Raw genomic sequence first — 27,034 nt, forward strand, 5'->3', positions numbered from 1 at the left:
ATCATCGACAAATCTTAACCCTTCTTGAAGTGATGGATTTTGATCCTGCAAAGGAATACTCTAGACATGCCCATATGCTTTAGAATATGTACATTGAGTACATTCAATTAACTTGTGATCCTTAGATTGACATTCTAAACACCAAGTCTCCATCTTCTCGAGTGAGGGTTTGGTCTTGGATATTTTAGCTATTTAATTTGACATTTTCTCAAGCTTTTGTATCCATGACCCCCTCCTTTTGCCTTTCACCCGATTATCGAAATTGCAATAAGATGAAATGGAATTGAAACTTGATTTTGATTCCTCAATTGATGTGCCACTATCATAGGAATCTCGTTTTCCCTTATGACCCTTTTCTTTCTTCTCTTGCTGCTCAAGTTTTAGTGCTTTCTAGAACAACTCTCATTAATCTTTTTGGTTGGCCATTGGAACCTCTTGTTCCCTAAGATTCTTACTTCTAAATCCATTGAGGAACCAAGACCTTAGTCTCTTTTATGATAGGGAGGTCACGAAATTGTCTCGTCAGTTCTTTGATCTTTCTATATAACTCGTTTCCCTTGCTTGATTTTGTCTAATTCACAAAAATGTCCTCATCTCACCTATTATCAAAAAATTCTAGGTGAAATGCTTTGATCAACTTACTGGAGGTTTTGAGTTGGCATGCAAGGTAATTATAATACCAATTTCTTGCTGCATCTTTAGTGTTTGTGGGAAGTATTCCCCTCACTCATCTTAATCAATATCCTTTAACTTAGCATGCTGCTCAAAAAATTATAGGCCCAAATGCTTTGATCAACTTACTGTAGGTTTTGAGTTGGCATGCAAGGTAATTATAATACCATTTTCTTGATGCATCTTTAGTGTTTGTGGGAAGTATTCACCTCACTCATCTTAATCAATATCCTTTAGCTCAACATACTGCTCACATGCCTAAATATGCATATCAAGTTAATCCTTTTCCCCCCCTTTGAACACCAGAAATTCTATTTCCAAGTCAATGGAACAATATGTGATGTCTGAATTTTTCCTTTGAAAATAATTTCCTATCTTTGGTTGGACCTTTACTGTAACAAACTGTGTTGGCATCTCACTTGTCATTATCATCTATCTCAATAATGATATCTAGCTCAAGCTTCCCCTTTGACTTCCTTTGTGTTGATCCATGGAACTTTTTGTTGCCTTCACTATCCTTGGTCTACTTTTGGCCCTTACCCTCATCCTTCCTCTAGAATCCACTTAAGCAAGAGTGCCTCTCTGCTCATTCCAAATGCCTTTTTCCTAGACTGACTAGAATAATAGGAATCCTCCAGCTCATCAATGTTCCTCTACTCCAAGTTTGCATCCATCTCATTCCTAGGTTCAATGTCAGTGTCAAAGCCTTGCTCCAACTCCTCTAGTATGGTATTGAAATGATCTTGTTCCTCCATGAATCTCATTGTGGGTCTTCGTCCATGTCTAACACTTCTAGGTGGCATGATTGAATTTTAGCTAACTCCAAACCCCAAATGGGAGATAGATTCTTTGTCAAGAGCTATTTAACTCAGCATAGTGATTGCCAAATGGAATGAAATAATCACTTCCAATTAATATTCTATGTTGGAATGTTAGAGTTAGTCAAATCAAATCATACAAGCAGATTTCATATATACAATCTTGCAACGAGACTGAACTAGAGATGGAAGCAAGACTGAGACTAGAAGAGGAATATATATCTAGATAATGAGTGTACAACTAGTATCAAGAACAACAATGAGAGCCAAGTAATGCTCATAATGCCAAAGAGGAGAAAGAGTAGAACTAGACTCCAAAATGACTAATAGAAAAAACAATAACCGTGATAGTAGTCCCAAAAAATGAGTAATGGGTCCTAAATATAGGCACTAGATTGGGCCTCTGATTGACTATGCATTGTACAATTATCATGATAACTGTAATTAATTATTCCTAGGGCATAGTTAATGCTCTAATTCCTTGCTAAGGTATATTCCCACCATCGACATGCATTTTACAGAGTATGTAAATCATGATATTCAAGAATGCACTCAAGTTCATGCAACTGGGTTGGAGGTTCAATGAAATCAACCAAAATTTGTCGATCAATAACATTGTTATCCATATGCAAGTTTTTTGTAAACGAATTACATGAAAAGCCTAATGAATACAAAGAGTGCATAGGTAATGAGAGTTTGTAAGCCATATCTCCAACTTGCTTGAGTATTTTAAAAGGCCCACAATATCTTGAAGATAATTTAGGTGTTGGTCCAGTTTTGAAACTTTTTGAATGTTCTGACACACATAAAAATACCTCTTTCTTCCATGAAGGTTACTTGCCGACATTTCTCATAAGCATATTTTTATTATCTATCTTGTGCTTGTCAAACATTTTGACGAGCACGTTTCAACATAACCATGTGGTCTTGGAAAAAATCCTTGAGCTGATGAAGTTTCTCAGTTACCAACCCCTCCATAAGCTGGTGATCTAGTTTGAAGACCATACATAAGTATGAAAAAGGACTAAATCAATCGTGGCATGCTTTGCACTATTATAAGCAAACTCAAGAATAGTAAGATAATCTTTTCAATTGGATTGTTTTTTGCTAATGTATGCTCTACGCATATCCTTTAGAACTTAATAAACATGTTCAGTATGACCATCTATTTTTAGATGATCTATGATATTGATGTCGAGTTGTGCACCCAACTGTTTAAACACAACCCTCCAAAAATGGCTGCTAAACTTGGGATCATGATCACTCACAATATTATAAGACAACCCATATAGTCTATATACAAATTGTCCAAAATAACTTGACTAACTGTGGAGTTCTAATTGTGGACTTGGTTGGAATAAATTTGTAAAGTTTAGTCAACCGATCTACTATCACCCATATTGAGTCATGAACTCGTACAATGGTTGGTAATCCCACAATCAAATCCATAGACATACTTTCTCATTTACCATTGGGATTCTCCAAAGGGATGCAAGAGACTTCCTCCTTTCAGATGCTCCACTTCATTAATTTGACATTTTGGGCAATGCAAAACATAGTATTGAACATACTCATAACCTGACCAATAAAATTGTTTGTGTGAGTGCATACGTTTTCTTTATGCCTCTGTACCCTACACTAGGATTATCATGACATTCATAAAGAATTTATATTTTCCCTCTACTAAGATAGTCAAAAAATCAACCTCAATAGCCTCAAAATGACTCATTCTATAGGGTGGTTTACTTATTGACTTACTGCAACCACGTCTATGCTATGTTACACAACACGTGTTAGCGGTAACCTTGGTGGAAAATCATATAGAAACACATCCTTGTATTCCATTAATAATTCTTTTAATTTACTAGCATCATTTTCTTATTACAGCAATAGAGAAGTAGCCATAGATGGAATATATGAGAGAGAAGAATGCGGCATTGAGGAACTATCATTTGAAACATTATCAACATTTGACAAAAAATGACATAGCGAGCAACACAAAAAGAGCTTCTATTTCATCTTGACTGAGAGAGCTTCATAAGCTTGTCAATGACACAAATAGTTAGCGAGGAAGGAACATTGTTCTCCCCCAACAACATCATGTACGTGCCATTAGATTCAAGCATAAAACTATTGTGCTCATAACTATGCTTTAATGACGATACTGACCCATATAAACACTCTTGACTAAGCACCACATTTGCCTAGTCTATACTCATGACCAAGAAATTCAAGAACTCCCGAGGAGTTAAAAGAGTGTGTGAAGTGGCGACTACCATTCTTTGAAAAACAACAAAGAATTTTGGCCAAGTACTTTCATGCAAGGTGGAAGAGTGCTCATAGTCCACTCCATAGTGTGGCTTACATGCTCAATCCATAGTAGAGGCAGTCAATGATTTCTATCACGAAGTCAATACGTTCTTCTCTAATGTTCACGATTAAATTGATTGTATCAAAGAAATGAGTGCATTTAATTTTAAAGAAGGACCTTTTGTAAACGACTTTGTACAGTCAATGACAAAAGAGAAACCCAGATGGAAGTGGTGGATGATGCATGGTGGAGAGCATTACTCAACCTTACGTCCTCTTGCAATGAAAGTATTAGTGCAATGTGCAACAAACTCAAGCTTGGAGAGAAACTGGAGTATGAACAAGTATGTTCATAGCACTATTCAAAAGAGATTATTGGCAAGCAGAGCGAAAAAATTAATTTACATATTTTGCAACGAAAAGATAATGCATCACATCGAAAGTGATGACTACAAGGAAGAAATGCCTATCTCGCTGTATGCTTATCAAAACAAATACAAAGAAGAGTTCAATGTTGGTGTATCTCAATGCACTATAGACAAAATCCAAGAGAACCTGACAATAGATGTGGAAATTTAGTTCTAGTAAGACCCACAATACTCAGACTCAAAACAAAATAACTACTACATAGATTCAATGTAGCTTGAGAGTAGAATAAAGATTGCAATTATGAAATTCAAGAGATTTTATTCAATGTGTTTTGATTGTATACAATGATTCTCAGAAGAAAAAATACAATATCTTCTACTATCAATTGTTGTGCTCAGAGCCCGCATCTTCATCACTAAATAGATTTCTAATTTGTGCTAGGAGTATCTAGAAGGACTTTCTTGAATTTGTACTCATTTTCCATGCAAACATATAATATATCCCTTGTGGAATCCCTTATGGATAGATTCCACATTGGCTATTGTTTTACATTAAAAAAAATTAAACACACCATGTGATAATACATGCGAATGTATAATATCCACTCCATCCGTCAAAATTCTTGTAGCATACTGGACACTGAGAAGATGAAGATGCATGTGACTGTGACATGGGAACTAACTCTAGATGTAAAACAAGGTGATTGATGTCTGTCCCTTGTACAGGTGAAGGATTCACTCATTGTGTCAAATTTTGAACATCTTGTCTTAAGTGATGAATAATTTTTTCCATTCAGGCTTGGTATGCTTGAGGTGTTTGGATTGCTTCAAGCAATCGTGTTATTTTTGCATCTTTCTCTGCCAGACGTGACGTTTTAATTTTAGGTCGGCACCTTCAACTATCAATGCCAGATCCTCCCGTGTGAATTTGACACAACTCTCTCTTATATCATGGCAGCCATCCAATTTTTCAAATTCCGTGTTTCATCAAAAGACAGAGGTTCCTCAACATCACATAAACTTGACACAGCCAAAGCATAACAATCTAATGCATAAGATGCATGACTAGAACTTGAACGAATATGACTAGACAAAGGTGCATTCAATTTACTATCACGAAAAGTATACACCAGCCATTTAGGCATACCTCTAGCCTGCTCATTCTTAGCCCTTTCCACATCAAAGTACATCATGTACATCTGCATCAATAATAGGTTGATATGTAACATTCTCAGAAGCCCCCATAGGCTGTACATTTGCCTCATTGGAGATTACATTCAAACTTCCACCATTGAAAAGAGGCAACAAAGTGTTGTAAATTTTTTGTGACCTGTCTCTAGTACATGAGAGCAAGGGTTGAACTGAATCTTCCACAAACACAACATCTCGTGAAACCAAGATACACTTTGCTTACAGATGATACAACTAGTAACCTTTTCTTTGAGCACAATAACCAGCAAAAATACATTAGACAGCCTTATCATCCAACCTTTTGCGTTGTGTTTGTGGCATCAAAGCATATGCCGAACAACCAAAGACACGCATGTGCTCAATAGAAGGCTTTCCATCATGCCATGCTTCATATGGAGTCATAGATTGGAAAGCTTTTGTAGGAAACCTGTTATGTACATAAGTGGCATACATGATGGCCTCAAGCCAAAGCAAATGTAGCAAAGCTTGACTTTTGACCATGCATTGTGCCATTTTGTAAGTGACTGTTTTTTTCTCTCAGCAACACCATTTTGTTGCGACTTATACGGCACTGTTTATCCCACGCCTATCCAGGAATGCATTTAATTCATGAGACATATACTCCCCCCCTTGATCTACACAGAGGGTGCCCGTAGTACATTTTGAGACATTCTCAGCCATTGCTAGAAATTGCTCGAAGCACAAAAGCACTTCAAACTTTTCTTTAAGTGGATGCACCCATGCATGCCTGGAGTAGTCATCAAAGAAAGTCATGAAGTAAAGGTAATTTCCCAAGGACAGAGTTTGCATGGGCCCACAAACATCACTATGCACAAGCTGCAACCTACATGTAGCCCTAACTAAACCATTCTTTGGAAACTTCAAACATGGCATCTTACCTAAGATACAACCTTCACAAACATACATCATGGATAAAAGGATCATAAGTGCACTCTGCACTAAAAGCCCATTCCGCATCAACATCAACATCACAATCTCCTTTCAGAGAAGCTGCAATTGTAGTGGAACCAGCCTCTTTCTTCTTAGCCTCTTTGGTCTTCAACTTAGGACATTTCTTGATCAAGTGATAATTGGATTTATAATAATGGCAACACATCTTATTTTTGCATCTAAAACAGCCTTTGAATCTACAACAGCATTTGCAAAATTTTTCCCACACTTTTCATACAAAGTGAGCTTATACAACCCACGACAGAAAATGCCAAACGCAACAATTTCATCACAAAAACTGAGATCATGCACTGTACATTTGTCATCCACAAATTTGACCACAAGACCGAGTCTAGCAAGTGCAGATACAGACAAAAGATTCTTCTTGATCCCAAGTACATACAATGCATCAACAAGTGTGAAAGAATTGCCATTTGCAGCGGTAAGCACAATCTTTCCAACTCCATTGATCGCATAAGAGGCATTGTTGGCACAAGTGACTGAATTCCCATGAGGGACATCCTCAAGAGAGGTAAACAAGTCGCATTGAGAGGTAATGTGCTTTGTATAACCATTGTCAAAGTACCACACATAAGCATCTGCAACAACTGGCAAACATGCATCATGGATAGAAGGATCATAAGTGCAGTCTGCACTAAAAGCCCATGTTGCATCAACATCAGTATCACACTCTCCTTTCACAGAAGTTGCATTTATAGTGGAACCAGCCTCTTTGGCCTTCAACTTAGGACATTTCTTGATCAAGTGATAATTGGCTTTACAATAATGGCAACACATCTTCTTTTTGCATCTAAAACAGCCTTTGAATCTACAACAACATTTGCAAAATCTTGCCCACACTTTTCATACAAAGTGAGCTTATACAACCCACGACATAAAATGCCAAATGCAACAATTTCATCACAAAAACTGAGATCATGCACGGTACATTTGTCATCCACAAATTTGACTATAGGACCAAGTCTAGCAAGTGCAGATACATAAAAAAGATTCTTCTTGATCCCAGGTACATACAATGCATCAACAGTGTGAAAGACTGCCATTTGCAACAGTAAGCACAATCTTTCCAACTCCGTTGATCGGATAAGAGGCATTGTTGGCACATGTGACTGAATTCCCATGAGGGACATCCTCAAGAGAGGTAAACAAGTACATTGAGAGGTAATGTGCTTTGTATAACCATTGTCAAAGTACCACACATGAGCATCTGCAGCAATTGACAAACATGCATCATGGAGAGAAGGATCATAAGTGCACTCTGCACTAAGCCCATTCTGCATCAACATCAATATCACAGTCTCCTTTCACAGAAGACTCAACAATAGCTTCATTTGTATTGAAACCAGAATTTGTAGTGGAACCAGCCTCTATCTTCTTAGCCTCTTTGGCCTTCAACTTAGGACACTGCTTGATCAAGTGATCATTAGCTTTACAATAATGGCACACATCTTTTTTTTCCCTTTTCTCCAAAATTCCTTGACAAATTTATGACTGTAGAAGTATTAGAAACAAGTGATTTACAACTTGTAGGAAGAACCATGAGAAGTGGCTACATTGCTGTTACCACCTTTTCTTTGAGCAGCAATAAAGGCTTGTTCAACTGCACGTTGTCTAGTCCTGTTTTTTTTGGAAAGTGACTCTTGCATCAAACTTAACAAAACTACTGGATTTCCTTGGGTCATAAGTCTCCAAATACTAGAAAAAGTTTGGTAAGAATATGGCAAAGCATCAAGAACAGTCTGCACAAGGGAATTGTCAGAAATGGCTTTGCCAGTAGAAATAAGTTGCTCATTGATATCCTTGACACTAGCAAGGAAAGTGTCAATATCACCTTCCTCATGCATCATCTTCAACTCCATCTCTTTACGCAACAATGTAATTTTTTCCTCATTGCGACTTGCATAAAGACCAAGCAGAATATCCCAAGCGTGTTTTGTAGATTTCACTGAACAAATGTGAGGAGTAATAGTGCACTTCACAGACAACACAATCAATGCATGAGCTAGAGGAGAAACAAAGCGGGTGCAACACGTGCTATATAGCACAAATCGTAGAATATTGTAAGGGATTTGTTATGAAAAAAATGGCACTGATAAAAATTCTCCACAAAACGACAAAATAGCATGCTTCTGACTGTACTGGAAACGAAGGCCGAAATGAGCCCGAATCAGAAATCTGAGCAGACTGAGCATTACGAGCTGACCCAAAATATTAATCGACCTGCGAACGCTCGACAAAGCTATTGGAGTGTGCTTGAGCTGCTGGCGACTAAGTCCGGGAGGATGCAACCTGTTTGATACCAATTGTTGGAATTAGGGTTGCAAAGAAACACACACAGCTTGGAGAATATGAAGGAAGCTCAAGGCACACACCAAAGAGTGCATTACTTAGTGTGCAATGAAAAGATCAAATAGCCCTAGAGTGATGGGCGTATACACAATGCATAGGGGGAAAACACCTCTTAGTGAAAGAAAAAATGCCTCTACGGTCGTAAGTGTGTTCACGCACATCACTGCCACATATATATGGTAGCATCTGGAATTTTTTATGTCATGGGATGTATAAGCTCACTTTTGTATGACAAGCGTGGGCACAATTTTGCAAATGCAGTTGCAAATTCAATGGCTGTTTCGGATGCAAAACTTTGGCATGCATGTTTTGGACATCTGAATTTTGATAGTTTGCTTCATTTGTAAAATTTCAATATGGCTACTTATTTCCTGCTTCTTGAAGCACCTGTGAAGCATGCTTGTGAAAGGTTGTATCTTGGGTAAGATGCAACATTCAAAATTTCCAAAGGACGGTTCAGTAAGGGCTACATGAAGGTTGCAGCTTGTGCATAACAATGTTTGTGGGCCCATGCAAACTCCGTCCTTGGGAAATTACCTTTATTTCGTGACTTTTATTGATAATTACTCCAAGCATGCATGTGTATATCTGCTCAAAGATAAATTCAAAGTGTTTATGTGCTTCAAGAAATTTCTGGCTATGGCTGAAAATGTCTCTAAATACACTATGGACACCCTCTGATGTAATCGAGGGGGGAGTATATGTCTCATGAATTTAATGCATTTCTGGCTAGTTGTGGGATAAAACACCAATGTATGTGCCGTTAACACCTTAGCAAAATGGTGTTGCTGAAAGGAAAAACACGTCGCTTACAAAAATGGCACGATGTATGGTCAAAAGCCAAGCTTTGCCACATTCATTTTGGATTGAGTCTATCATGTGTGCCACTTATGTACTTAATAGGTGCCCATGACTCCTTATGAAGCATGGAATGATAGAAAGCCATCTATTGATTACATGAGTGTTTTTGGCTGATTGGTTTATGCTTTGGTGCCACAAATGCAGCATAGAAAATTGGATGATAAGATTTTCAAATGCATTTTTGTTGGTTATAGTGCTGAAAGCAAAGGTTACATATTGTACCATCCACAAAAAAAGTGTATCTTGGTTTCACAGGATGTTGTGTTTGTGGAAGATTTTGTTTAGCCCTTGTTGTCATGTTCTAGAGATAGTAATATAAGCTCACAGGACATCTATGATAGTTTGTTGCCTCTTTTCAGTTGTGGAAATTTGAATGTAAATTCAAATGAGGAAAATGTACAACCTATGGGGGTTTCTAAAAATGTTATAGATCAACCTATTATTGATGCAGATGTACATGATGTACTTGATGTGGAAAGGGCTGAGAATGAGCAGGCTAGAGGTATGCCCAAATGGCTGGTACATACTTTACGTGACAGTAAATTGGATGCACCTTTGTCTAGATGTACTCGTTCAACTCATCGTCGCCATGCAACTTATGCATCATATTGTTATGCTTTGGATGTGTCTAGCTTATGTGATGTTGAGGAACCTCTGTCTTTTGATGAAGCACAGAATTAAAAAAATTGGATGGCATGCAATTAGAATATGATACCTACTTGAGTGGAACTTTACATCTTGGGTTGTTTTATTCCAAGGGGGGATCATTGCCACCAGATATACATGCTTTTTCTGACTCAGATTGGGCTAGTTGTTTTGACACGCTAGTGTCCACAAGTGGTTTCTATTTCATGCTCGCCAGTTTATGCATATTATGGTTGAGCAAGAAGCAACCTATTGTGGCCACTTCCAATTGTGAAGCTGAGTACATGGCAGTCTTCACATATACGGTTACGTGTGTATGGCTCAGACACCTTATGGTTGATTTGGGTGTTTGTGAGGTCCCCACCCCGTTACCATATCCATTTGGAAATAGGAGGGTACCTGACAGGTCGCTAGGCCCTAATCGCTTGAGAAAGCATAGTTAAGAAGAAATGGATTTCCAATGGACGGTCTCTTATCACCAAGTAACTTGAGTGTGAACCATTGAAGAGGGTTTCTAGCCCTGTCTCGCAAGGAAAGCATGAACTAATACAAGAATCTAACGTTCCTAGTTCTCACCTTCCAAAAGAGAGAAACCCCAAATGCCTTTTTCCCCATAATTTTTAGAGGCACGTACAATTGGGACTTCTTGACTCTTGGCACAATGAGTCTCCAGTTTTGCTTCTTCTATTAATAAGGAGCGGAGAGTTTCGCGACTAATGGAGAGCACCCATCCTTGACTGGAAACCTGAGCCAACCCCCACTTTCCACCCCACACTCACACCTTTTAGCTTGTTTTCTAATTACTACCACATGATTGTTCATACACAAAATTCCTTTTTAAGATTCCCATCACAAGTTTGTTAAAACAACCCTTTAAGCATATGATCAAAGCGCCACCAAAACAATCTTTTGTAGAAGAAAAACAACATATGACCCTTCTTCATTAAAATATCCCAACCCCAAGAGTTCACTCCTCTTGGAGAGAATTTATAACTCTAGTTGTCTTTAGTTGCCCATACAACTAAATTGTCCTACAATCTGGGCACAAACCCGCAATGACTAACTTGCATCTTGGGCACCAACCCGCAAGATATGTGCACCCAGATGCACCACTTTAGCATTCACTTTGATAAGCCCTCCTCCCTGGATATCAAAGGGAGTTTTGACTATATTGGTACAGGATTTTGAATGAAGAAGGTTCGAGAGTTTTCCTACTAGGAAAACTTTCTTTCCTACTTCAGAAAATATATCCTCAAACTAATCCTTCCATATTAATACAATTTAGAGAAAATTAACAAGATCAATTGATGCAGTTTCAAATTGGGATTGACCCAATATTTAGGTAGTTTTGTCCTTCCTAATTATTCATGATGCATTGAGCAAAAAATAAGTTTTCTACCTGTTCATGAACAATAACATCACTTCATGGGATAAGTGGCACATCCTCATTCATCGGGTCCTTTCCTTTGCATTTACCATCACTAGTTTTGCCTTCGTGACTGTGTGATCCACCATAGGGAGTTCTCTTGCGTGTTATTGATCTCTCAAATCTTTGATGCGATAGTCACTAAGTTGTTTGCGACAATAGAATAGCTCCTTTCTCCCAAGTGTGTTCAAGTGTGTGTAAAATTGAGTGGGAATGCCCTTTATATAGAGTTTGGAGGTTCCTTGTTGCCCAAATCAGTCCCATACCTCTGCTACTCGCCCCCTCTTACTAAATGCATGTGTAAAGGTGTCACAAGCTGCCACTTAGTCATTAGAGGTGCCCTTCTTTACCCTTTTGGGTGATACACCTCATGTACTTACCCATTCTTATAGTCAACTATACCAGAAGAGATGGGTCCATGGCTATGAGTCATTTATAGAAAACGAGGAGACCCTTGTTCCTGAACAGATTTTGGCACATACGGATACGAAGAAAGGTAAAGTCCGAAGGCGGTTCTTGGTTAAGTTCAAGAACTCTCCTGCATTTGATGCGAAGTGGATGGAGGAGGAGGACCTAGCAGATACTCCTCGGATTGTGAAACCTTACCTCGATGTTTTGGTTTAGCATAGTCTACTCCCAAACGGAACCCAGAAATTCAGCTTGCCCGAAGATCTGGTGCAGTGGGATGCACAAGAGGGGAGTTACTCCGCTCCTTTGTCAATAGATGCCTTGATTTTGATACTAAAGTCACTGACGTCTCTTTGAGCTTCACAGATACTAAGAGCTGACAGTATTCTGCTGGATGACTTTATGAAATGGCATTCCTGATAATGATACTGATTTGTTCTTGACTTCTTTTGAGTGCAGGAACTTATAGACGAGAATGACTGCAGCATTTTGGTCTGATTGATCTCGAATAGACATGGTTGCAATAGGGGTTAGTCAATCGGACATCGATGAGGTCCTAATTGGACCTAAATGTGATTGCTAGCTACATTGCCGATAAATCATGGTCTAAGATCCGAATGAATGTTGAATGTCCTGTGATGTTTGGTGATGTTTGTGATGTCGTGTGATGTGACTGTCGATTTTGTACATGTGTTAGAAGTGTGTTCCTAGTACGTAGGTACTAACAGTCAGTGCCTGCTAAGACGGTTTATGGCTTTTGTCGGTTTTGCAGGGGTAATCACGGTCGATTACAATGCTTTCAAGAGGGGGGTATGTCACAAAGTGATGACGTGGCTACGGACAGCAGAAACCCTAATTTCTGCCAGAAACCCTAAAATTCCTGCAAACCCTAATTTTGCCAAAAACCCTAATTTCCGGAAATCGCGGAGACTAGAAATAATAATTTTAACTTTTTAATGATGAGCGACGCAAATCTTGCTTTTTCTCTACGCAATGAGAAAGAGAGAGAATGCTTTTGCTTTCAAGTTTTGACTCTCTGTGAGAGAGAGAGAGAGAGAGCAGTTGCTTTTGATTTGAAGCTTTTGGGGCTCTGCTTTTGGGCATCCCTTGTAACCTTTAAATTAGTGGTGAGGGCCTCACTTCTCAGAGCATCTGGACGCAGAGTCTGAGAGTGAATCCCGACCCACTCTCTTGTACTTTGAACTGATTAATATAAAAAGAAATACCAAAAGGGGCGCCAGTCTTTGGGGCCAATATCTCTAGGCACGGAACTCCGCCGGGCCAGTGCAAATCTATTGTGACCTGTGAATTGTATGATGTGGTTATTTGGTGCTGTCGCGATTGATTCTTGACTTGAAGTGTCCAAGTCTGTTACACAACTCCCCCCCCCCAACAAGGCCTAGCGTTTTTGCAACACAGCAGCAAGGCTAGCGTTTTGCATCCACAGGACAGCCTTGGTGTTTTTGCATGGCAGATCAGCCTCGGCGACCACAAGACACAGCAGATTAGCCCCAGTGTTAGCAGTTTTCCTCAACAAGAACCATTTTCAGCCCTAGCGTTTTTGCATCAGCCTGGCACCTCAGCGTTTTTGCAGATCTTCACGACAAGACCAACAAGAAGACAAGCGTTTTCATTTTCCAGCATAGACACTCCGCAGAACAAGTCCCGGACCTCGCAGATCTCACCTTCCCGCTATAGATCCTCGCCGCATGGTCAAATCCATCGAAGTTTGTAATTTCAGCCTGGAAAACGCAGATTTCAACATCTGCGTTTTCAGCACATCGTCGTCACATCGTCGCCATCAACATCATCATCAACATAGATTTAGAATTCAGCAGATAAAGATTTGCAGCTTTCAGCCCTTAGCGTTTTCAGTTTTCAGCCCGTCTCGTTGTCGTCCTCATCGTCGTCGACATCGTCGGCAAGTCCAAGCATTGTAGAGATTTGTGCAATCAATAGTAAACCGCTCTCGCCATAGAGAGCGGGGCCTTCGGAGGAGGGTTTTGACAACATTTTGGTGTCGTATTCTTCTCTCTCTATCTCAGTCTCAGCACCTTCATTCACAGTGTCAATTCACTTTGTTTGTGATCATTTGCACTCTCTCGCTAAAGGAACGGAAGGCTCTCCCTTGTGTAAGTAAAAGGAACCCTTGAGCACAGTTCGGAGCACTCATCTTGAGCAAAGTTCAAAATTCACTTCTGTTGCACCTTACATTGGTATCAAAGCTTTGTCAGTGTTCTGTATCACTCAAGGAAGGAACCACAAGAACCACAGAATTTTTTTTGCTTGTTGCGGTCGCACGTAACCCAAGTTCTCTTGGGCGTGTCGATTCCTAATCGTGTTTTTGAAGAGTGATAGGAAACCCAAGAAATAAGGGCTTGTCCAGCCTCCCCTTGTGCCTCTTTTCACTCATTGCGAGCGGACTATGCACTTAGCGGCCGGCCACTCAACGTGAGGTGGGAAAAAGCAACCTTGGTGTGAGGGCAAGGCCGCCAAGGGGTGCGCCCATAGGGAAGAGTATAGCTCGGGTGAAGAGAAGATCCTTCTCTGACACAGATTGCAAGAGAAAGAAGAACCTCAAGTCACTTAAGAACCCAAGACCCAAAAGAACCCACGACTTCCGTGGATAGTCATCACCCGAAGCGGAATGGATACTTTGCATGAAGGTGGTGCGTATGAAAGAAGCGAAGAAGAATTTCCCCACCAAGGAGGTTTTTCTGACCCTCTTCCAAGGATTGCACTAACTCCTATGGAGGCTTTCGACAAGATGATGATGGACAGGCAGTCAGAACGTGAAGCAAGGAAGTTAGAACGCGAAGCACGAACCACAAAAAGAAAAGCAAAAATACAGCATGAACACGAAGAAAGAATGGCAGCCATAGAGCATGAGTACAACGAAAGGAAAGCCCCCTTGTTCCGATCCTTTTCTCAAGTGCAGGCACAGATGCAAGAGATTCGGGAAAAGGAGACTCTCTCAGTCTCTTTTTCTCCAAAGCATGACACACAGGATTGCATAATGATGAGCATGATGTTCTGCATGATCAAGATGTGATTTCTCACAAGCATGATGATTTGCAAGAAGATGATGTAATTGTTCACAAGGATGATGTGTTAGTTGATACTTTCATTAGTGAAGCTAATCTTATTGCAGAGATGATCAATCACAAAGCACCAATCTTAGCTCTCGAGTCAAGGTCCAAAGAACCCCCTCAAGAAGTTTCAATACCTCAAGAAGAACCGATCTTGCCTCTCGAGCCCAAGTCCAAAGAACCCTCACAGGAAGTATTATGTGTATGAATGATTAGTCAGCACGCATTGTTCGAGTGTTTCATTCGTGATGCTTTCCTATATTTTAGTCACCGTCCTTATGTGATCCCTTTTTATAGGCATGACATATTGTACAATGAGCACGATTTACTCATGAATGAGCACGGATGTATGCGGATTACTCATGGAAAGATGAAATGTTTGCAGTCACGGAAGTCACATTCCATGTCTCTTTCTTGGCATGACACACTATTAGAAAGAACACAAGAAAGATTGAGCATCAAGCACGGGCATGTCCATTGTGATTTGCCACAGTTGATTGATTTGGATCAGAAACACAAGATTCGATCTCATTGTTTGCGTGTGTGTGGTGAACGGGTTGGCACTCCGTCTATTTGTTCATCTACATTGCATGCACAGTCTTTAGAGAAGAGGAGATTTTTTCCAGTCACTTTACATGGAATGGGTATGTTCATGTTTTTGTGTTGGAAGTGGTTTCAGGAATTTTCAGCCTCGGAGATTCTTGAAGAAGGTAGACGCATGACTCCAGATGAAGTTGAAGCATTGAAGGAGCCACATATGACTTTCTCGCTTTCGGCGCGGCCCAAAGAACCAAGCGTTGTAGACCTTTATGAAGTTCAAGTATCGCATGACCCACGCATCAACGTGGGCCAGCAAAGAGTCCTTTCCAGGATTCCAGACCCTGTTGGCGATCTCCCTCGACGCCATACAGTTTGGTACCAGTACCTCACTTTGAAAAGGAGGGGGATGTCACGTGCACATCTAACCCTACGTGTACGTGGACAAGCTACTTCATGACAAGGGTTCAGTTCAGTTCAGTCACTCTAGAATAGGAAGTGTACTGGCACTTTTGTGAGTCTATTCGCAAACCGTGCATGTCCAAACACTTAGATTAGATGCATATCCTCTGGTTGTACACAGCATGACCTTCAGATTTCCATCAGGAGCATTTTTTTAGTGCATAGACCTATTTTTCCTATTTTTGACATTTTTCACTTATTATTTTTAAGTGACTTTTGTTGGGAACTGGGTAGGGCAAATTGAGCAAGTGAACATATAAGAAAACCCTAACGCTAGCATTTATGGCAGAAGAGGCAGGAAGAACTTCGGTTCAACAGGCACCTTCTCAGCAGGAACCCCCCCCCCCCCCCCCCCCCCCCCCCCCCCCCCCCCAGCAAGGCCTAGCGTTTTTGCAACACAACAACAAGGCTAGCGTTTTGCATCCACAGGACAACTTTGGCGTGTTTGCATGGCAGATCAGCCTCGGCGACCACAAGACACAGCAGATTAGCCCCAGCATTAGCAGTTTTCCTTAGCAAGAACCATTTTCAGCCCTAGCGTTTTTGCATCAGCCTGGCACCTCAGCGTTTTTGCAGATCTTCGCGACAAGACCAACAAGAAGACCAGCGTTTTCAGTTTTCAGCATAGACACTCCGCAGAACAAGTACCGAACCTCGCAGATCTCACCTTCCCGCAGCAGCAGATCCTCGTAGCACAGTCAGATCCATCGAAGTTTGCAGTTTCAGCCCAGAAAACGTAGATTTCAGCATCTGCATTTTCAGCACGTCGTCGTCGCATCGTCGCCATCGACATCCTCATCGACATAGAGTCAAAATTGAGCAGATAAAGATCTGCAGATTTGAACCCTTAGCGTTTTCAGTTTTCAGCCCATCTTGTCGTCGTCCTCATCGTCATGGGCAAGTCCAAGCATTGTAGAGATTGTGCAATCGATAGTAGACCGCTCTCGCCATAGAGAATGGGGCCTTCAGAGGAGGGTTTGACAACATTCTGGTGTCGTATTCTTCTCTCTCTATCTCTCAGTCTCAGCACCTTCATTCACAGTGTCAATTCACTTTGTTTGTGATCATTTGCACTCTCTCACTAAAGGAACGGAAGACTCCCCCTATTGTAAGTAAAAGGAACCCTTGAGCACCGGAGCACTCATCTTGAGCAAAGTTCAACATTCACTTCCGCTGCACCTTACATCTGCTCCCGCTACTTGTTCTGCTGAGCCAGTGCTATGCTCGGGTGTTTCAGATCACACTGTGCATGTCCCAGCTGCGACTTCTCCAATGTATGTCCCTCTCCCTACTACCATTTTCACCTCTACCATAGCGACTACCTCTCATACTCTGCCTGCAGCACGCTCTTCCCCTCTACCTATCTCAGGTACATCCACTCCACCTGTCTCAGCTACCCCTACTTTGCATGCTACGAGTGCACCAGCTGTGCCACGTACTAGCCCTACCCCGCTAGACACCGCTGCAAGATCTTATCAGAGGCAGACTCTACCTCGCTCTTTCGGCTCTCTGAGGAGATATTGCAGGAGTCCCAACATGCTATTGCTACCATTGAGCTTGGAGTAGAGAGATTGGTTGCTACTCACTAGCGCCACTCAGCCACTTATGTAGCTATGGAAGGATCTCTGCGTGTCGCAGAGAGTGCGATCACAGATAAGATGCTACTAGTTTTGCTTTGCGCCATGCATTACAAGAGAAGTCTAAAATCATTAACAACCTCCGAGCTTAGGTGCAAGGGTTTCGGGAGATGCCACTTCACGACGATATGGGATTTTAGGCTCCACTGGGTATGGGATATAGATGGACACGGCAGGGAATACAGGTACAGACTCATGTTGGGTATGCACACCCAGGTACTTCTACACATTTCATGGGACCCTCTACACAGACTCCTGTAGGTTATGCTCAGCAACAGCAGTTCTCATTCTACCATCGGGGGTTTCAAAAGTCGCTCCCATGCCACAGATGCAGCCAACACAGAGAGTTCCTTGCAATGGCTTTGTTGGTGCACACCGCCATGGGTTTGTTAGTAGACGACCTGAATACACTTCAGGACAGGTGCTTCCATCCGTTGAGCAACAGGTGGCGGCTCCATTCCTAGGGAGCCAGTTTGTTCAGAGCAGTGTCTAGCAGCAGACTCCATCCATTGATTTGATGGCTCCCCCTCCAGAGGTTGATACTTCTGGTACAGCAGTGGCAACGAATCTCTTCCTTGCAAGGTGGTACCAAATGTACTGTACGTGGCGTATATGTACGTACTGTACGTTGTTCTGTACAAGAAAAAATTTCACGTACGTAAAAATATGTACTCTTGTAAAAAAACCACAAAGTACTAAATTTTCTAGGACATTTCCAATAAAAAATAAGTGAGAAGCCAACAACTTATAGACATTCAAAGACACGTTTTACAAGACAACCATATACTGTGTAACTATTGCAAGAGATTTGGATTTTTATTTTAAATCAGCACTGTACAGGCTTCCCACACCCCAAAAAGAAAAACAAAACGGCGTACGGATCGTACCATAAATAACGTCCGTACGGTACGGAACGGATCAGTAGGTACATTTTGATCCAACCTTGCTTTCTTGGGTTCTTCCTTGGGTGACAAGACCCGGTTGCTCTACTCAACATTGTTTTGTGCATATGCAGTGCCTTGTAGTTTCTTTTTGCAGTTTCAGTGTTCCTCTCACCGAGACGGTGAGTGGTCTTGTGGCAGGCAATCTGTAGCAGGGCTGTAGTGTCACGAGCACGGGACAGACAGTTAGTTACAATTGGACTGGAGTTCACACTGGACGGACTTTCGCTTGGGAAATGACACGTGGCAGGCATACGGGTGGTAGTCTAGCCGCCGCGGGCCAAATCAACACGACCACAGTTTGGAGATAGACTTAGCTGGATTGGATATTTGTGAGCCGTTGGTGGCTCTTTATGGTTGTATATATCCGTAGCTGTTTGGAGTTATGGGGATTATCATCTACTTTGTATGGTCATTCCTTTTGAGTCTAGCATCTTGAGTTCATGCACATCCCGTCTACACCATCCTTGCACGTTTGAGCCTTGACACCCCCATCATTGTACCCGTGAGTTCTGGGCTGGAGCTGAGTGTGCCACCATGCCAGAGTCTGTACTGGTTTATTTGAGTTAGTCAAGTTTCATGTTGTTCAAGTTCCACTGTTGAGTCGTCGTGTCGTTTGCTCTGTTATTCATCGTCTTCTGTGTTTTCATTCTCTTGGAGTGAGATCTCACGCACATTGCACTGAAGAGAACCCACTATAGAGACCATGACACATTATCCCCGCTACAATTTCCTAGCGTTGATAGTACGCTTTTGGTGTGTACAAAGTAGCATTTATATGCATGGTCATATGTACAAAAAGATGTAAATACATGCATTTGGGAGCTTTGCAAAGTGGTTTCAAGTTTGAAACAAGATGCAACGTGTGCACATTGTAAATAGTCGTGCGTGTGTGCCGGCAGTCAGATACACATACGTGCCTGGATAGGGTATCGGGGCCTTGGATATGGTTCTTGGTGGCCTCTTTTGGCTCTAGAAAATGTGTTTGAGCTTTCTAGAATGTAAATAATGCAAGCGACAAGTATGGGTACTCTCATCCCGCTCAAGAAGTTTGGGACATGCAATAACTGTCTATTTACGGTGCCTGATCTGCGGTGATGCGTGCACCGTCCTAGAAGTGGTTAAAAATAGAATGTGGAGATGTGGCAAAGTGCTTTGGGTATCGAGGATCAAGCGTGCAAAATTTGGTGAATTTTGGAGTCCGTTTGGGGTTTTTCCCGCGAAAAATGCCCGCCGGGGCTCAAAATTGGCCAAAACTTGACCAAAAAAGGTCAAAAAATGGTCAAAAAAGGTGTGAAATGGCTTAAAATTGCCACATCACTCACGGTGCTGTGATGGTCCAGGCTGAGGGAGGACTTTGGAAGAGCAATATGAGCACTTTCACCTCTCTGTGTGTGGGAGGAAGCAGGGTTCCTACAGGTGGTCTAGTGCAGTCCCGTCGTGTTCGCATCCTGTTTTCGAGTGTGTGAAGGAGTGAATGAGAGCTTTCTCTCTTCAATTTTGCACTTGGGAGAGTCTATGGAATTTCTGAGGTTTCCATGGATGTGTGTGTGCAAGGAATTGAGGAAAGAAGGTGCGGCTTTCTGCAAGACTATGTGACCCTGTATCGGTGCCATTAGAGTTGGCACTACTCCAAAGAGTCCAACAGAGTGGAATTTGGTGAAGCTTTTGCAATGGTTTGAGAGTGGCCTTTTGTGGCTGGAGGTTTTGGGATTTTGATGGTTTTTCTTGTATATTTTGGTCACCATCAAGCGTGATTTCAAGTGTCGATCACCTCGACTCACCTTGTAGTGTCTGCGGGCAGGCAAGGGCTTGTAGGTCGAGGCATTTGGAGTTTAAATTGAGCTTGCGGGTAGAATTTTCAGGGAGCTCTTGAGTGGTTGTGAGTGAGGTGAGGAATTCAAGTAAATTCCTTGTGTTGTGTTGAGTTGTCTGGGTGTGTGAGTGTGCGCACGGCGTCTTTTGCTCCATCATCCTTTGGCGATCCCGCTGGGAAGTGGAAATTTGCCAGTTGTGCACCCAAGTAAAGCGGTTTTGCTGTGAAGGTCGAGCTTCATTGAAGAAAAGTGGTGGTTTTGTTAAGGTGCAAGACTTCAAATTTTGTGGAGTTACTCACGCAAGGGAGAAGCAACTCCAAAGAGATGGCTTATAGTCGGCCAGTGTTCACAGGGAAGGAAGATGTGAAGGACGGTATGCACATTGTGAATGATGAAGTAAATCTTGATGTATTTCCTCTTGCGCTCAAAGGAGAAGCTCGCGAGTGGTTTGAAGGTTTAGAGGAAGACAGAAAGCAAACATGGGAGCAGGTGAAGCTGGCAATTTTTGATAGGTTTGGAAAGAAGCTAACCGCAACAGAAGCAACGACAAAATTGAGAGGTTTACAACAAGATGTTCATGCTAACTTTAAAGAGTTTTTGCAACATTTCAAAGGACTTTGGGTGCAATTGGAGGCGGCATCCCAAGTACCTCCAGGGGATTCTTTAAGGTGCGTCAGTTTATGGATTGTCTCCATCCAAGTGTGAGGGAGAAGGTCGATCAAGAGGAGCCTGCTACATTTATCCAATCATTTTAGGGAGGCCATGGCTTATAACCCTTGGTGCTAAGGAGGATTGGGGTACGGGCTTGATCACCATCCCCGAAAAAGAGAAAGGAAGGACCATTGTTTACAACATGAAGACACACGAGAGCCGTACACAGCCCCTAGTGGAGATGCAAGATACGGATTCGACAGAAACCACGTCATACGATAGTGATGCTTCATCTACATCATCAGAAGAAAGTGTAGAAGAAGGCTTGATGCAATTATATCCTGATCTTTTTGGGATAAGTGTTGAAAAGGAAGCATCAATGCATGATGTGAAGGTCAAGGAGGAGAAGGATAGTCCAAAAGCAATTGTAGAGCCTGCCAAAGTGAATGTAAGGAGCATGCTAGGAGAGGACTTGACAGAAAAAGAAAAGGAGTATGAAGACATGTTTATAGAGTTTTCAAAGCTATTCGCCACTGAATATACAGAGTTGCAAGGAGCTAAAAGAGTCGAGCATAGAATCAATCTAAAAGAAGGTGCCAAGCCAAAGGTTCAAAAGCTTAGGATGTTGGGGGTCATTCATGAGAAGGCACTTCATGAAGAGGTGACGAAGCTTTTGGAAGCAGATTTCATCTTTCGAGTGGAGGAGTCTGAATGGGTCTCTCCAGTTGTTATGTGCCCAAGAAGAACGGAAGATTTAAGATATGTGTTGATTTCGAACCTTTGAATGCTGCCACAAAAGGAATCATTATCCACTACCCTTTCTATATGAAATCCTCAATCAGATTGCTACTTTCAGCTCTTGATAGCGATTGAAGACGACCTTCATAACTCCTTGGGGTTGTTTTGCCTACAAAAGAATGCCTTTTGGGCTAGTTAATGCATATGCTACCTTCCAAGGATGGATGAATAGAGTGTTTGGTCCCTACTTGGGTAAGTTCATTCGCGTTTTCATGGATGACATTGGGTGTTATAGCTCAAGGGTCACACATTTGGAGAAGTTGAGGTTGAGTTTTGAAAGGCTTCAACAAGAGGGTGTGCAACTCAACCCAAAGATGTGTAAGTTTGCTCATGCCAGAGTCCATCTGCTAGGACATGTGGTTTCCCAAAATGGAATAGAAGTTGACCCAGAGAAAGTTAAAGCTTTATTGCTTATGGATCCGCCCTGCAACACAAAGGATTTGGCTTCATTTGTGCATAAGCTCAGGTACTTGTCACGTTTTTTTTGGATGCTATGTCAGTATGTGTATCCTATCCAGAAATTGAGTCAAAGAGTCCAAGGGTTTGAGTGGAATGAAGACATACAACAAGCTTTTGATGGTATCAAGGAGGTATTGTGTGCTTTACCAACAGTGAGTCCTCCCAACTTGCAGTCGATTTTCTATGTATCTATTAGTGTGGGGTCAATAGCTTTTGGGTCAGTTCTCTTACAAAAGCAAGGAAGGAACTTCAAGGCAGTCTATTTTGAGAGCAAGATGAAGAATGTAAGCGAGTTTTCCTACACAGAAATGGAACAGTGGGTATTCGCCTTGGTTCTTGCTTGTCATATGTTTAAAACCTAACTGTTGCCCCAAAAGTTCTATGTGCTCACCACATCGAATATTTTGCCGGATGTAGTACAACATTTGAAGCCTAGCAAGCGCATCTTAAAGTGGACTTTGGAGCTTCAAGAGTATGAGTTCGAGTTTAAAGTGGATCATTCTGTTAAAGCTCACTTGGCAGACATAGTGGTACATAATGGGGGGGAGCTTCCATCTTACCCAAGGGTCGACAAGGATGATCATGAAGAGGAAGTAGATATTAGAGATGCGTATACAATGATGTTTGATGGTGCATACAGGAAAGTTCTTCAAAAGGCAAGTGGTGGGGTAGTCATTAAGAACCCAAAAGGCGATGTAATCTTTTCTAGAGCTTACGATCTTGATGAAGTTGAAAGTAACAATGAGGCCAAGTATCTCACGCTTTTCCTTGGGCTGAAGCAGTGTGTTGAGTTTGGATTGAAGCGGGTCATTGCAAAAGGGGATGCATTGCTAGTCATGAATCAGTTGCTTGGTTTGTGAAATGTTAAGAAAGACAATTTGACGAAGTGGTTCTATGGCATCAAGAAGCTTTTGCATGAGTTTGAGAAGATATAGTTAAGCATGTTCCTCGTGAGCAGAATAAAGAAGCTGATGAGGTGGCTAGGGACAAGTTGGATGTCGTAGCTCCTTTAAAGGTCAAGGAAGCCTTGTATGCAGGAAGGGAATCATTGCAAGATGTAGAAGTATTTCTTAGTAAAGGGCAATGTCCAGAGGGCATGTCAAAGGTTCGGCGTAAGAGAACAGTTGCAAAAGCAAGAAACTACACATTGGTAGGTGAGGATCTCATGCTTTATGGCAAAGATAGCATTTTGAGAAAAGTGCCATACAAAGAAGAGATAGACTTGATTTTGGAGCACTGCCATGAAGAGACAGGCCATCAAGGCAAGGATCAGGTTGTCTTTCGTGTTTTGAGAGCAGGTTACTGTTGGCCCTCTATGATGAGAGATGCTTATTTTTGGTGCAAGTCATGCCATGAATGCCAAGTGTTTGCAAATAGGAAGCTTTTGGCTGAGCCTCAAAAAGCTATAATGTCTTGTGATGCATTTGCAAAATGGGGAGTAGATGCCATGGGTCCAATGCCAAGGACCAACAATGGTAAAAGGTATATCCTTGTGGCTGTGGACTATTTGACAAAATGGGTGGAGGCAAGAGCAGTAAAAGATGTAACAGCAGGAAGAGTGGCCTCTTTTTTATATGAACAAGTGTGTTGCGGGTTTGGAGCTCCTATGGTTATTATTTCTGATCATGGACCAAGATTTAGGGGAAAACTTGTTGCTGCTCTGATGGAGAAATTGAAAATTCAGCATAGGCATTCTTTTCCTTACTACCCACAATGCAATGGATTGGTTGAGAACTGCAATGGTCAAATTGTGAAGATGCTATCAAAGTATGCTAGAGAGCATCCTAAAGAGTGGGACTTGGACTTGGAAAAGTGTTTGTGGGCTTATAGAACTGCGTATAGAGTGTCAACACAGCTTACACTATATGAACTTGTTTATGGAAAGAAAGCTCTTATGCCCATACAAGTACAATTGGATGCCTTGAAGTTGTTGTGTAGAATGCAAGGTGAGCATAATGACAAGCTGCAAGAAAGAATTCTTTCTCTAGAGTTGTTGCAAATGAATAGAGAGAAAGCCAGTGATTATTATCTTCAACAAGCAAAGACAAGGATGGAGAAAATGAATAAGAGCCTGCCAGAGAAAGAGATCAAAGAGGGAGATCTGGTGATGAAGTATGATTCTCGCTTGGATTTTACTTTTCAAAAGAAGTTGAGGAACAAATGGTTGGGTCCATACAGAGTGAAGCATGTATTCCCTAATGGGACCTATGAGTTGGAAAAATTGTCTGGTGAACGTTTGCGCTACAGAATAAATGGGTATCGATTGAAGAAATATTTTGCGAGGGATGTGGTTCCAGATGCAAATAGCCTCTTGGTTGAGCATAAATGCTCTACCTAGAGGATGGGCAATGATGATAGACCGCTTTTGGCGTATACAAAGTAGCATTTATATGCATGGTCATATGTACAAAAAGATGTAAATACATGCATTTGGGAGCCAGAGCTTTGCAAGGTGGTTTCAAGTTTGAAACAAGATGCAACGTGTGCACATTGTAAATAGTCGTGCGTGTGTGCCGGCAGTCAGATACACATACGTGCCTGGATAGGGTATCGAGGCCTTGGATATGGTTCTTGGTGGCCTCTTTTGGCTCTAGAAAATGTGTTTGAGCTTTCTAGAATGTAAATAATGCAAGCGACAAGTGTGGGTACTCTCATCCCGCTCAAGAAGCTTGGGACATGCAATAACTGTCTATTTACGGTGCCTGATCTGCGGTGATGCGTGCACCGCCCTAGAAGTGGTTAAAAATAGATTGTGGAGATGTGGCAAAGTTCTTTGGGTATCGAGGATCAAGCGTGCGAAATTTGGTGAATTTTGGAGTCCGTTTGGAGTTTTTCCTACAAAAAATGCCCGCCGGGGGTCAAAACTTGGCCAAAAAAGGTCAAAAAATGGTCAAAAAAGGTGTACAATGGCTTAAAATTGCCACATCACTTACGGTGCCGTGATGGTCCAGGCTGAGGGAGGACTTTGGAAGAGCAATATGAGCACTTTCATCTCTCTGTGTGTGGGAGGAAGCAGGGTTCCTACAGGTGGTCTAGTGCAGTCCCATTGCATTCGCATCTTGTTTTCGAGTGTGTGAAGGAGTGAATGAGAGCTTTCTCTCTTCAATTTTGCACTTGAGAAAGTCTATGGAATTTTTGAGATTTCCATGGATGTGTGTGTGCAAGGAATTGAGGGAAGAAGGTACGGCTTTCTGCAAGACTATGTGACCCTGTATCGGTGCCATTAGAGTTGGCGCTACTCCAAAGAGTCCAACAGAGTGGAATTTGGTGAAGCTTTTGCAATGGTTTGAGAGTGGCCTTTTGTGGCTGGAGTTTTTGGGATTTTGATGGTTTTTCTTGTATATTTTGGTCACCATCAAGCGTGATTTCAAGTGTCGATCACCTCGACTCACCTTGTAGTGTCTGCGGGCAGGCAAGGGCTTGTAGGTCGAGGCATTTAGAGTTTGAATTGAGCTTGTGGGTAGAATTTTCAGGGAGCTCTTGAGTGGTTGTGAGTGATGTGAGGAATTCAAGTAAATTCCTTGTGTGGTGTTGAGTTGTCTGGGTGTGTGAGTGTGCGCACGGCGTCTTTTGCTCCATCAGCGTCCCTAGGTCCTTGTCGGCAGGTACCCATAAGTTGGAACAACTTATAAGTTTGGTTTTGTCCGTGAGGTATGCCACGTCATCAGGTTGTGACATACCCCCTTCTTGAAAGAATTAAACTTTTGAGCAAGGTTACAAAGTAGAATGTTATCATTGATCGATGTATAGCCGATTGGCTAACCCTAACAAACTACAAATTCAAGCACTTCAAAAATAAAGCTTGAACGTTAAGTTATAAGCCTACATCCTCTAAGTCTACTGAAGAACACCAAACAATTCACACAATATGTTCATACTGGCCCACAAATGAAACTTACACCATTTGCCCTTCTTTTGTGTAAAGCAAATTCCCAGGGTGTGGACCCGCATGCAGAAAACCAGTATCAAATAATTGCACAAGTGAAGCTTCAACACCTTTGTTGACCTGCATAAGAATGTCTTGCACTTAATACAAACCGCATACCCATGCACATACCAACAGTTGCATCTTCATCCGAAAGCCCAATTTACTGGATGTACCAAGGAGAATAAAGCATTGCTTTGCTTTCAATTGTCGCTCCCTTCTGACATCCTTTCCGTGAAGATTGGGCATTTCTGCAACCAGTAGCATGTGACCAGGACGGTCCCCTTATATCCATTCCATTGTGAGCACTCTCCTGGTTGAAAGGCTCCTTATGGTTTTAGGTACTTCTTTCTAAGAATGTTAGCTTGGAATGTAGCTCCTAGAGAATCATAAAATTAACAAGAAAATATCAGGCCACTATACTGGTTAAAATCAGATAATTAAGTGTAAACATGTTATCTAAGAACTTTAACAAAAACAACAAGCACAGAGCCTATAGTCATCTTTTTAGCTTTCGCTCTTATCAGCTATTGAAGCTTTTTCACAGAAGAACATCGCTAGGAAACTGCAGCAATATAGGTATTGTATTTGCTTACGACGGTAATCAGAAATGTTTGATTTTCTATATTCTCTGTGTGCGATCTTATCATTTGCAATCTGTAATTCTTAGGCACTCACCCTTCTTGAGCAACATCTTC

At 41.6% G+C, this 27,034-nt stretch overlaps 1 long non-coding RNA gene across 1 annotated transcript; it reads right to left on the reverse strand.

The window, feature by feature from the left end:
- Positions 1-2,613: 2,613 nt before the first annotated feature.
- Positions 2,614-27,034, reverse strand: LOC147455078 (uncharacterized). Its single transcript, XR_015188473.1, has 3 exons — positions 26,933-27,034; positions 26,311-26,715; positions 2,614-3,068 (listed from the first exon to the last, which is right to left on the reverse strand). It is a non-coding gene; the product is annotated as an uncharacterized LOC147455078 (long non-coding RNA).

Source organism: Adiantum capillus-veneris, chromosome 6 (assembly GCF_014529385.1).
Source record: "Adiantum capillus-veneris isolate H3 chromosome 6, ASM1452938v2, whole genome shotgun sequence".
Classification (NCBI taxonomy): Eukaryota; Viridiplantae; Streptophyta; class Polypodiopsida; order Polypodiales; family Pteridaceae; genus Adiantum; species Adiantum capillus-veneris.